At 36.1% G+C, this 13,745-nt stretch overlaps 1 protein-coding gene across 2 annotated transcripts in view; it reads left to right on the forward strand.

Annotated features, from left to right (window-relative positions):
• Positions 1-13,745, forward strand: part of LOC150094045 (uncharacterized) — a 1,005,660-nt gene that overhangs the window by 954,470 nt on the left and 37,445 nt on the right. The window lies entirely within an intron of this gene.

Consider the following 13,745-nt stretch of genomic DNA (forward strand, 5'->3'; position numbering starts at 1 on the left):
GGGTGGTTTTAAAAGTTCTCGGCCTCGACCATGGATGGAAACACTATTGGCAAGCTTTTTTTTCTAAGTTGGTACATCTGTCATAAGCATCCATGTGAAATTGCAAGTCATTCTATCAAGTAGTTTGTTTTATACAGCTGGCTGAAACAAAAGTGTTGTCTGTTATCCCTTGAAATGAATTAAATTGAATATCGTGTGGTTATTCTTTGTAAAAGGTTCATTTGACGCCAAAACAGATTCATTTGACGTTCATAAAGTTTTATGGGTACTCTTCTCCTTCATTTCTGAAATTAAGAAATGGGCTTCCGAATTTAAACGTTGCCATGCTATCCTTGAAGATGATCCACGTGAAGGATGTTCAAAAAGTGTAACAACACCAGAAATCATTAATTAAGTGAACGATATGGTATCGAACGACCAGCAAGTCAAAGTGCGTGAAATTGCTGAGACTATAGGCATTTCAAAAGAACATGTAGGATATATTTTGCATGAAGAATTGCAAATGAAAAAAGCTTTGTGTAAGATGGGTGCCACGCTAGCTCACAGCAGATCAAAAACACACTCACATGAAAATCTTTGAAGAGTGCTTGGAGTGTTTTAGCAAGAATAAAACTGATTTTGTGCATCGATTTATTACTATGGATGAGAGTTGGATTCATCATTACACACCAGGATCCAAACAGCAGTCAAAACAGTAGACAGAAGCCGGTTATTCAGCCCAAAGAAGACAAAGTTGGTTCCATCAGCAAGAAAGGTCATGGCATCGGTGTTTTAGGATACTGAAGGCATTTTGTTTATTAATTATCATGAAAGAGTAAAACAATAACCAAGGAATATTATTCTGATCTTTTAACCAGACCAAACAAAAAAATTCATGAGAAAAGACCTGGTTTGCAGAAGAAGAAAAAAATCATCTTTCATCAGGACAATGCACCTGCCCACAGAGGTGTTTTGGCAATCGGAAAATTAAGGGATCTTCACTATGAATTGTAACATCCACCTTGTTCTCCAGATTTGGCTGCCTCTGACTGCTATCTCTTCCCAAAACTGAATTCTTCTTTGCTGGTAAGCGTTTTTCTTTGAATGAAGAGGTGATTGCAGCTATAGAGGGGTATTTTGCAGCTCTTACTGAGAACTACTACAGGGATGAGATAATGGCACTGGAGCATCACTGGAATAAATATAGTAGTCTTAAACGAGATTATGTTGAAAAATAAAAATAATTTTGAAATTATAAATTCGTTTTTTTCATTGTTAGGCCGAGAACTTTTTAGCCCACCCTCGTATATCTTAGTCTTCCTCTGGCTTTTTCTTGCCAACCTGGCAGAGAACACTTGTTTTGCTAATCTTTCCTCACCCATTCTGTTTAAGTGACCATGCCACCTGAGATTATCTCTGCTAATGCATTCCTGGATGCTGACAATGTCAAGTTCTTTCCTAATATCCTTGTTTTTAATATGATATTGCCATTGATGCCATCTGTTTATGCTCCTAATCTTTCTCAGGACTCTCATATCTGCAGTCTCTAGTCTTTCTGAAGTATTTTATTTCTAATTCAGCTCTCAGATCCATATGTTAAAATTGATTTTTAACATATGGATCTGAGAGAACAAGGTTTTCAAGCTTGAACACTTGAAAAACAGGTGCTACGGTATAGTAATTTATTCTCTTATAATTAAAGATGAAAACATCTAAAAAAGTTCTACCATTCCTGAAGATTATCTTGATTAGTAGTTCTTATTTACTAATATGCATGCCATCACCAATTTATGCAGAGATTGAAACACAAAATACCATTTTCTCTTAAGAAATCTGTTGGTCAGCTGGTGAACAGTTGAAGTAACATCTTTTCACAGAAAACATAGGGGGGAGCATTAACTTGTGATTAAGATTTGAACAACTGTAAAAAAATGGAATGTCATCACATATTACTATTAATCACCATTCTACATGAAACATCAAAATTTGGCAGCCATCTTTGTATGGTAGGGATGACACATGCTTACCTTAATACCAAATCATATCCTCTCAGCTAACAAATTTGCAATGATTATCTTAGATTTGATTAAACAAAAAAAAATAATTAAAATAAATTATGCATACAGCTAATTTAGTGTTTTCAGTAATTTCTCTCTTATTCCTTATAAATTTATTCATTTGACTTCCTACCATACAGCTTTGTTGATTCTGTTGTCTATTTTCATATTCAATTTACCATCTTTACTAAAAATCATGCCTATGTAGTTGTGAATGGAGAACCTATTTTTCAATGCTTCTGTCTGTTTTCATTGTCTTTGTCTTTTTATTGCTGACCTTCATATCATATCTATTACAACAGTTATTCAATTTAGGCAGGAAATCATGCAGACTTGTAATGGATTTATTTAGAAGTATAACATCGTCCACCTAGAGCAAAGAGCTGAGATTAACTTCTCCAATTTTGATATCAGGTTTAATACCACTTTCCTTCATAATGTGATCCATGTAGATAATGAATAACAGAGGGGATAATGTGCATTCTTGTCTGATACCAGATTTAACATTAAACCATCTTCCTGTGTTTTCTTCAATTCTAACTGCTGACTTACAGCTCAAATAAAGACTAAGTCTTGCTTGATATAATGCCCTATTGACAACATACAACTGTAGTGTTTTGAATAGCTTTCCTCTTTCTATTTGTTAGATGTGTTAACTACACTTTTGTATCCAATAATCTTCGATATTTTGATTCCACATAGTAATATTTATATGCAGGAATAAATGTAACTTTATGATTCGGGAATTGGTCAGTTAAAGTAATGTAATGCATAATAATATTATTCTATTTTATTTCGACTCATTAAGGGCTGAAAAATAAATTTAAATAAACATAATAAATTTATTAGTAATACACTCTCTCTACTCTAGGCGATACAGCACCAGATTGATAGTGATATATATAGCCTGAACAGCCAATTTTCTGGTGCATAATCCCACTACCACATTTTCTGCCAAGTGTTACTTCAAGAGGGAGTCCGATTGGTAGTTTGCAGGGTGGCACTGTCGAGGCCATTTCATAGCATGGAGACTGGTTTCTCTGTGCATGGAAGTCATGTCCAAGAGTATCTTCCCTCACTACACATGCCCACTATATCCTTCCATTTAATCAAACCTATGAGGACTCTCACAAACAATAACAGTGACACTGTGATAAAAACGAATCTCCCTCATAATCTATTCCCATAAAAAGAGTCACATCATAACTAGCCACAATATACAAACCATATCAGAATCTCTTCGCTAAAAACTCACTTTCACATCCACTTTACTAACATCTGTGGCATTAACATAAACAGAAACGATGTCCACCGTCACTTGCAGTCTTCCAGACCAGACATGCTAATTCTGACAGAAACCCAGATCGCAGCTACATCTACTACTTTTCACCATAGTGCTCAAACTGTACACTTAATGATTCTTTTCACCACAAGTGATACTTGTGCTTTTATGAAATCTGACAGTCTGCCAGAGAACTGGTAATTTAGAATCCCCTGCTTTTGACATTCTTTGTCTCAAGGTTTCCTTGCCCCATGTTGTAACTTTCATTGGTTGCATTTACCAGTCTCCATACACTAATAACCACTCAAATCTCTTCACATTCCTTTACATGAAACTTGACCACCTGTCATCCATCTATCCAGATAGTGAGTTCATCTTCCTGAATGACCTCAGTGTCCATAATTTCATCTAGCTCCCCTACTCCAGCACCACCGACCAATCAGGACAAGAAGCAGACTTGTTTGTTATAAGTAATGTTTGCTATAAATAAGCAACACAAATAATAAATCTACCTACTCGAATCCCTGATAACCCTCTTCATTCTCCAAATACTCTTTGAACTAATTCTCCTTCCAGATAACCATAGAGGTCATCTCTTCTCTCAGCAATTCAGACCACAATCTCGTACAAGTCTCATACAAAGGAGTAGACATTCCAGAGATCATCTCATATCCCAAAGAAACCAGTTTGGATATGAGATGTTCTCTGGAATGTCTACTCCTCCTTTCCTTGGTCTGACTATTGTTTCCACTCACCAGACTCCAACACTTATTGAGAATGAGTCAGAAATTATTCTCACTGGCATGAAGTCCTTCATTCCCCATTCAAATCATGAGGCTGTTGGATGCTACTTCTTTTCTCCTGCACTTCCACCTCTGTGTCATCCTGATGGCACACTGTTACTTCAAAAATAAAGCTGACCTCCTGGCATCACTCTTTTACTCAAACTCTTGCATAGATGACCAAGGGAAATCGCCTCTTACCATACTGGAATCCAAGTACTGTATGCCTCCTATAGTTTTTCGACAAAAAGTCATCAGAAAACTACTAAATAACTTGGATACTAAAAACTCTTCTGATTCTGATGGCATCTCCTTAGTTGTTCTCAAACAGTCCTATACTATCTCTATAATTTGTTATACATATCTGGTACTTATCCCAATGCATAGAAGCAATTTCATATCCATCCTATTCAAAAAAAAAAAAGGGGGGGTGACAGAAGTTTACCATCAAACTACAGACCAGTTGCCATCACCTCTCCTATCAAAAATAATATAAAAAGTCATGAATAGCCAACTCCTCCACTACTTAGAAGCCCACTAATTAATCAACAACCACCAGTATGGATTCCACCATTCAAGATCCACAGCTGATTTTGTAGCTTACATCACCCATCACTCGATACGTACCATGGAAAGGTTTGGAGAAACCTGTGCTGTCACTCTGGATATCTCCAAAGCCTACTAAACAAATTGTGATTTTTCGGTCTCGCTACCACCCTCTGTAATTGGGTAGCCTGCTTTCTCTCTGGTCATCTTCTGCAAGTCAGGGTAGATGACTCCCTCTCTTTGAGTTTCACCACCTCAAAGGAGAACCTCAAGGCTCTGTCCTGTCATCTGCTCTCTTTTGCCCATACATAAATGACCTACTCACAATAATCACTACTCCCAACTACAGATTTGCAAATGATAGTACTCTCCACTCATACAACAAACTATGCAGTACTGTGATATTCCAGCCTTGAACATTGATCTATCCTTCAGTGGGATGAGGACATCCTTGTTACGTTCAATACTCCCAAAACATACTCTTGCCTTTTCTCGTACAAAATAGATCCGAGCTCACTTACTCTCACTCTCATTAAACACAAATTACCAGACAAGATCAGATCTCTCTGTTTGGACTAATGATTACCTCTAGTCTTTCTGACATAAATACATCATATAAATAGCCTACTTAACATCCAAGAAACTTGGCATTCTCTTTCATTCAAGAGCCTATTTTACACCCAACCAACTCTTCACTCTATCATCATCATCAAATTCCTCCCATGCATCCTCAAGGGGTGTACATGATATGATAGTACTACATGAAAAATTTACATCTTTACTAACTTCCTATCTACAATTTTCTTCCAAATCAGTCTGTTGCCTATCAAAACTCATCATCTGATCTTATACTTCTATTTTCTAAGGAATGTTTTTTTTACTGTATCAATCCACCTACATCTTTTTCTTCCTCTGGGTCTTTTTCCTGCCAACCTGACAGAGAACCCTTCTTTTGCTAATCTTTCCTCACTCATTCTGTTTAAGTGACCATACCACCTAAGATTATCTCTGCTAATGCATTCCTGGATGCTGACAATGTCAAGTTCTTTCCTAATATCCTCGTTTTTAACATGATATTGCCATTGATGCCATCTGTTCATGTCCAAATCTTTCTCAGGACTCTCATATCTGCGGTCTCTAGTCTTTGGTCAAGTGTTATACTTCTGACCCAGCTCTCAGATCCATAAATTAAAACTGGTTTGAACACTGTCTTCTATACAGCTAATTTAGTGTTTTGACTAATTTCTCTCTTATTCCATATAAATTTATTCATTTAACTTCCTATCATACCAGCTTTGTTGATTCTGTTATCTATTTCCATATTCAATTTACCATCTTTATTAAAAATCATGCCTAAGTAGCTGAAATGTTTTCTTGTTCCACAGGTTCTCCATTCACAACACAGTTGACATTTTCAATGATTCTGCCTATTTTCATTGTCTTTATCTTTTTATTGCTGACCTTCATACCATATCTATTACAACAGCTACTCAATTTAGTCAGAGAATCCTGCAGACGTGTAGCGGATTTATTTAGAAGTATAACATCCTCCGCATAAAGCAAAGAGCTGACATTAGCATCTCCAATTTTGATAACATGTTTAATACCACTTTCCTTCATAATGTGATCCATATAGATAATGAATAACAGAGGGGATAATGTATATCCTTGTCTCACACCAGATTTAACATTAAACCACCTTCTTGTACTTCCTTCAATTCTAACTGCTGACTTACAACTCAAATAAAGACCAAGTATTACTTGATATAATGCGCTATTGACACCATATAACTGTGCGTATTGATTGGCTTCTCTCTTGGCACCTTGTCATATGCCTTTTCCAGATCTTCAAAACTTAAATACAGATTTTTGTTATATTCTCACGATTTCCCAACCATTTGTCATATGAAGATCTGATCCTGGGGTGCTTAAGGGTCAAAGCTGTATAACTGAGAGGAGACCTCCACATAGCCTTTAAAGGAATGCGGAGAACCGACCAGGTCTTCTAACCTAATGTCCAATCCTCACCTTCTCGTGGTGCACCCTGTTGGGTATCTACTTTGATACTGAACGAACGAGAATGGGCTGGCAATTTGGGATTTAGCCGACCAAATTGTATTCTTATTGGTTAAACCAAAATAAAAAATGATGGTACAACATGAAAAAATTTCATGCCGGCTGGTGCATCGCCCGGTTAAACAAGGCCCCCCGTTGTTTTCGCCAGGAAACCAGGGTGAACAGCGAAAAGTCAGCTACTGGAACAAATCTGAAAACAAACCCCAACTCAACATCACCAGAGTTAAAGATCGGTACTATCAACGTAAGAAGCCTGAATGGCAAAGAAATGGTGCTAGCTGAGGAATTAGATAAGTACCAGATCGACATAATAGTTGTGACTGAAACAAAAAAGACAAAAACTGGTGAGATCTTTCTGAGCAATAAATACAAAATATTATATTCAGGCAATGACAATCAAGGCAAAGAAGGAGTAGCCATAGTATTCAACACAAAATACAAGGCTAATCTTCTTGAATGGCAGTCAGTCTCAAGTAGAGTAATGTGGGAAAATATGAGAATGGGGAACTGGACAATGAGACTTATTTGTGCCTATGGTCCCACAGAAGGTTCTACTAAGGTAGAAGTGGAGGAATTTTTTGATGCTTTAGAAAAAGCAACTGACACAATGAAAAGGGAAAAGTTGGTCCTTGTTGGGGATCTAAATAGCAGAGTAGGAAATGATTGTGAGACATACAAAAATATTTTGAGAAAATTTGGAGAAAAGAGCAAAGCTAATAATAATGGCAAATATCTATTGGATTTCTGCTCAGGACATGGACTGGTTATTACTAACACCATGTTCCAACATAAAAATGTGCACAAATTCACATGGAGAGAAGAGGCAAGGAATAAGAAAAATCTCATTGACTATGCTGTTGTTGATAGTGATGTTTTCTCCCTGGTGCAGGACACCAGAGTGTACAAAGGATTTGAAATTGGAAGTGATCGCTATTTAGTCTTAAGCAGGATAAAATTGAATTTCATATTGAAAAGAATAACATGTCATAAAGTTTTAAAGCGAATAAAAGTTGAGCAGCTCTCAGGTGTGAGCTGTAGACTAAAATACACAAAGATTATTGAAGAAAAAATGAAAGAGTTTGAGAACAGGAATCAATTCAATGGCAAACTTTGAAGAAAACATTGATTGATTCTGCCAGAGAGGCATGTGGTGAGGTTGTCTGCAAGGATAAAAAAAATCAGAACTCCCTGGTGGACACAGGAAGATAAAGAGGCAGTGAAGGAAAAGAAGAAAGCATATCAAAAGTTCCTGTCAAATAAGTCAGCTTGTGCTCTTAGAGAATACAGAGACAAATGCAAGAATGCTAAACACTGTGTAAAACTAGCTAAACAAAAGTCATGGGAGGACTTTGGCAAGAATATAGAAAATAAATATCAAGACAGTGGTAAGTTATTCTGGAGGTTGTTGAAGAAGCTTAGGAATGGAGGAAAGAGTGCTGTAAAAGGAGTTAGAAATCATAAAGGTGACATGAAAACTGGAGAAAATGGAGTAATTACCTTGAAAAACTGTTAAATGAAACTAACAGTGATGACAGCACAGTGGTAAAAAACGCTGACAAAGCATGCAGTTAGGAATACATATCCATATTTGAAGTAGAAAAAGCCATCAAAGGCTTGAAATGTGGAAAGGCAGCAGCAGTAGATGATATTTGACCAGAAATGCTGGAGTATGGTGGTACAAGAGTCTTACAGTGGCTGCACTGCATAGTTCAGAAAGCCTGGACAGAGGGACGAATTCCCGATGATTGGAGTAGAGCTCTCATAGTACCCATATATAAAAAGAGAAATAAAACTGAATGTGAGAATTACAGAGGTATTTCCCTACTGAGTATTCCTGGCAAGATCTATGCAAGTATACTTGAGAAATGGTTGATAAGAATTGTGGAAGAAAAGCTTGGTGAAAAACAAGCTGGATTCAGGCCAAATAGAGGCTGTCAGGATCAGATCTTCACTTTACAACAAATAGGCGAGAAAGCATGGAAATATAACAGAGATCTGTTTTTAAGTTTTGTCCATTTGGAAAAGGCATATAATAAGGTGCCAAGAGAGAAGCTATTCAATACACTACAGTTATATGGTGTCAATGGGGCATTATATCAAGCAATACTTCGTCTTTATTTGAGTTGTAAGTCAGCAGTTAGAATTGAAGGAAGTACAGGAAGATGGTTTAATGTTAAATCTGGTGTGAGACAAGGATGTACATTATCCCCTCTGTTATTCATTATCTATATGGATCACATTATGAAGGAAAGTGGTATTAAACATGATATCAAAATTGGAGATGTTAATGTCAGCTCTTTTCTTTATGCGGATGATGTTATACTTCTAAATAAATCCGCTACAAGTCTGCAGGATTCTCTGACGAAATTGAGTAGCTGTTGTAATAGATATGGTATGAAGGTCAACAATAAAAAGATAAAGACAATGAAAATAAGCAGAATCATTGAAAATGTCAACTGTGTTGTGAATGGAGAACCTGTGGAACAAATAAAACATTTCAGCTACTTAGGCACGATTTTTACTGAAGATGGTAAATTAAATATAGAAATAGACAACAGAATCTGCAAAGCTGCTATGGTAGGAAGTCAATTGAATAAATTCATATGGAATAAGAGAGAAATTAGTCAGAACACTAAATTATCTGTATACAAGACAGTGTTCAAACCAGTTTTAACTTATGGATCTGAGAGCTGGGTCAGAAGTAAAACACTTGACCAAAGACCTAGAGACCGCAGATATGAGAGTCGTGAGAAAGATTATAAGCATGAACAGATGGCATCAATGGCAGTATCATATTAAAAACGAGGATATTAGGAAAAAACTTGACGTTGTCAACATCCAGGAATGCGTTAGCGTAGCTAATCTCAGGTGGTATGGTCACTTAAACAGAATGGGCAAAGAAAGATTAGTAAAACAAGTGTTCTCTGCCAGGTTGGCAGCAAAACGACCCAGGGGAAGACCAAGATATAAGTGGATTGATATGGTACAAAGTGCCTTAGATGATAGAAATATAAGAGCTGATAATGTTGGAGTCTTGACAAGTAACAGACTGATTTGGAGGAAAATTGTAGATAGGAAGTTAGTAATGATGTAATTTTTTTCATGTAGTACTATCATATCCTGTACACCCCTTGAAGGTACATGGCAGGAATTTGATGATGATGATGAGATCTGATCCTCACAACCTCTATTTGACCTGAATCCAGCTCGTTCTTCACCAAGCTTCTCTTCCACAATCCTTCTCAACCGTTTCTCAAGTATACTTGCATATATCTTACCAGGAACACTCAGTAGAGAAATACCTCTGTAATTCTCGCATTCAGTTTTATCTACCTTTTTATATATGGGTACTATGAGAGCTCTATTCCAATCATCTGGAATTCGTCCCTCTCTCCAGGTCTTCTGAATTATGCGGTGCAGCCGCTATATGACTTTTATATCTTCATACTTGAGCATTTCTGTTCAAATATCATCTACTCCTGCTGAATTTCCACATTTCAGGCTTTTAATGGCTTTTTCTGCTTCAAGTATGGATATGTATTCCTGACTGCGTTCCTGGTCAGTGTTCTTTACCAGTGTGCTGTCATCACTGCTTGTTTCATTAGGAATTTTTTGAAGTAATTACTCCATACTTCAATGATATCTTTTTCTCCAGTTTTCATGTCACCTTTATCATTTCTAATTCCTTTTACAGCACTCTTTCATCAATTTCTGAGCTTCTTCAACAACCTCCAGAATATCTTTCCACCTTCTTGATATTTATTTTCTATGTTTTTACCAAAGTCTTCCCATGACTTTTGTTTAGCTAGTTTTACACAGTGTTCAGCTTTCTTACATTTGTCTCTGAATGATATATGCACATGAACACAAGAAACCAAATATTTCGGTCTGGAAATAGCAGACCATCCTCAGCGGTATTACAAGACCAGTTTTAAAAAAATAAATACAAGCTAGAATACTAACAATAGATCGTTAAAAATAGAATATGCCTTGTGATGTTATATCTCTAAGTATGGAATGGAATATTTTGAAGTAGAGACATAATTGAAAAAAAAAAAATGAATGAGTAAACTTGATTAGACTTTCCCATTTTTTTGATATAGATATACAGTCATTACGATTCAGGTTGGGACGATGGAGCAAGGTCTCCACACTTTCCTTGAACAAACGTTCAAACCTATAACGGGATCTATGCAAGAGTCGATACCTGGACCAAAAGATGCTGTGGTCAGTTTCAATCACTTTTGAGCCAATCGAGACTTTTCAGGTTTGTTGTGAAGAATGGAAGATTGATGTTCTTGGATTATTTTTTCAAGAGAACGTCCATTCTGTCCAAATTAGGAGAGATCACAGTTGCAAGGAATTTGATAAACTCCAGGAAGGGATAAAGTTGAGCGTTTGTCTTTAGGAGAAGGAAAATGAGAAGACAATTTGTTAGTAGGTGAATACGTAGCTGTTAAGTCATATTTCTTTAATATTCTTGCGATAGGTTCTGAAATACCAGAGATATAAGGAATAGGCACTCGATGTATTGAAACTTTGTTGTTTTGTGGAGGATTATAAGAATTGAGAAGATGTTGAGTACTTTTTTCAGAAAAGCCATTGAGTTTCATGTGTTGTTGGATAGTAGAAAGTTCTTTCTGTAGATAATCAAAAGTAGAACAATTAGTTTTGGCTCTTTTGATGAGGCATTTTATAATTCCTGTTTTTTGACATGGATGGTGGGCTGATTCTTTAAGAATATAACGACCTGTGAGCATTGGTTTCTTGTATACTGTAGTTGTAAGAATATTTGAAGGTAACCGGATGAGGAGAACGTCTAAAAAAGATAACTGGTTGTTTTCTTCTATTTCCATAGTAAACTTTATACGATGATCAAGGAATTGATACTGTTTAAAAAAGAATTAAAGAGTTTTTGCTGTGTGGCCAAATAGTAAACATGTCATCTATATATCTTACCCAAAAGGATGGTTGAGGGAAAATAGATGAGAAGAGGACTTTTTCTAAATGTTCTTAATAAACGTTGGCTAAAGCAGGAGAAAGAGGACTTCCCATGGCTGTTCCTTCTACTTGGCTGTAAAATTTATTTTGACATACGAAATATCCAGAATATATTACGAAATCGAATGGTTTTATAATGTCTTCAGGAAAGATGTCAGCAAGTAATTTTAAAGTTTCCTTGAGAGGTACATTGGTATATAAAGATTCTATATCAAAGCTAACCATAAGATCTGTAGGTTGTAATGAGACATTTTTTAATTTTCTTAGAAATCTGAGGAGTTTTTTAAAAAAGAATTAGAGTTGCCAATTAAGATTTCAATAATTTAGCTAGATATTTGGCTATACAGTAAGTAGGAGAATCAATACAATCTACTATTGGATGAAGAGGATAGTCAGTCTTATGTGTTTTAGGAAGACCATAAAATCTAGGAGGTCTTGCAAAATGAGTTTTAAGTCTTTCAATTGTGTCTTTATCTAAACTGATGACTTCATCTAAGAGAGAATTTAATTTCTTTAGTTGTCTGTTGGTTAGATTATAATCAATTTCTTGATATGTGGAGCGATCTCGAAGCAAAAGAGAAAGTTTCCTTCTGTAATATACTGAGTTCACAACTACTGTTGCATTTCCCTTGTCAGCTTTGGTGATAATGAGGTGATTATTTTTTCTCAAGGACTGTAAAGATTATTTCATTTCAGAAATAGATATGTTGGAAGGAGGAAGTTTGGCCTTAAGTAGAGAAGAAGCGACTTCTAGGCGAAGTGCATCAGCTTTATCATTGGTTAGATGATTGAGATTCCATTCAATGTTAACTAGGAAATCTAGATATGGTATCTTATTAGGAACAATAATGGTATCTTATTAGAAAAATCATGTCCTTTTGACAGGATGAGGATTTTGTTTTCAGTTAAAGGATGTCCGGATATATTGATAATCCAATTATCTGGAGTTATGAAGGGCTTGGATTGTCTAGACGAAAGAGCTTCATAATTACGGTTTAGATGTTGACTTAGTTTATTATAAGCACGTTGAGTAGAACATTTAGCCACATTTAGAACTATGTGAGAAAGATGTGGGTCCAAATTTGTGGAAATATAGGTGCACAGATCAAAAATATGATGATTGTGAATAGCAAGGTCCCGTTTAGCAGCTTTAAGTTGGTTACGGACTAGAGATAAACTAGTGTTCCGGTAAATATTATGAGCTCCAGGAGATTTTATCGTTTCTTTAATCTTAGCGAAATTGGGAATAATCTTGTTGTCACGGCATTTTTTTTTAAGAAATTGATCTTTGCTCGTAACCTACCGTGTATAACTGAAAGTTTTCCTAATTTACCGGTTATTTTGGTAGCATTTTCCCCATGAAGGATAAGAATTTGCTGTTTTAAGGATACTTGTGACATATGACTGAATGATATATGCACGTAAACACAAGAAAGATATTTAATTAACCAAATATTTCGGTCTGGAAATAGCAGACCATCCTCAGTGGTATTACAAGAAGAGTTTTAAAAAATAAATGCAAGCTAGAATACTAACGATAGATCGTTAAAAATAGAACATGCCGTGTGATGTTATATCACTAAGTATGAAACGGAATATTTTGAAGTAGAGACATGATTCAAAAAAGAAAAAAAAATTAATGAGTAATCTTGATTACTCATGAGTAATCAAGATTAATGAATAAGATTTTTGATATAGATATACACTCATTACGATTCAGGTTGGGACGATGGAGCAAGGCCTCCACGCTTTCCTTGAACAAATGTTCATACCTATAACGGGATCTATGCAAGAGGCGAGTCCTCGACCAAAAGATGCTGTGGTCAGTTTCAATCCCGTGTTGAGCCAATCCAGACTTTTCAGGTTTGTTGTGAAGAATGGAAGATTGATGTTCTTGGATTCTTTTTTCAAGAGAACGTCCAGTCTGTCCAAAATAGGAGAGATCACAGTTGCAAGGAATTTGATAAACTCCAGGAGGGGATAAAGTTGAGCATTTGTCTTTAGGAGAAGGAAAATGAGAAG

Source organism: Typopeltis vanoorti, chromosome 23, assembly GCF_054136105.1.
Source record: "Typopeltis vanoorti isolate ZY-2024b chromosome 23, IOZ_Tvanoo_1.0, whole genome shotgun sequence".
Taxonomy (NCBI): domain Eukaryota; kingdom Metazoa; phylum Arthropoda; class Arachnida; order Uropygi; family Thelyphonidae; genus Typopeltis; species Typopeltis vanoorti.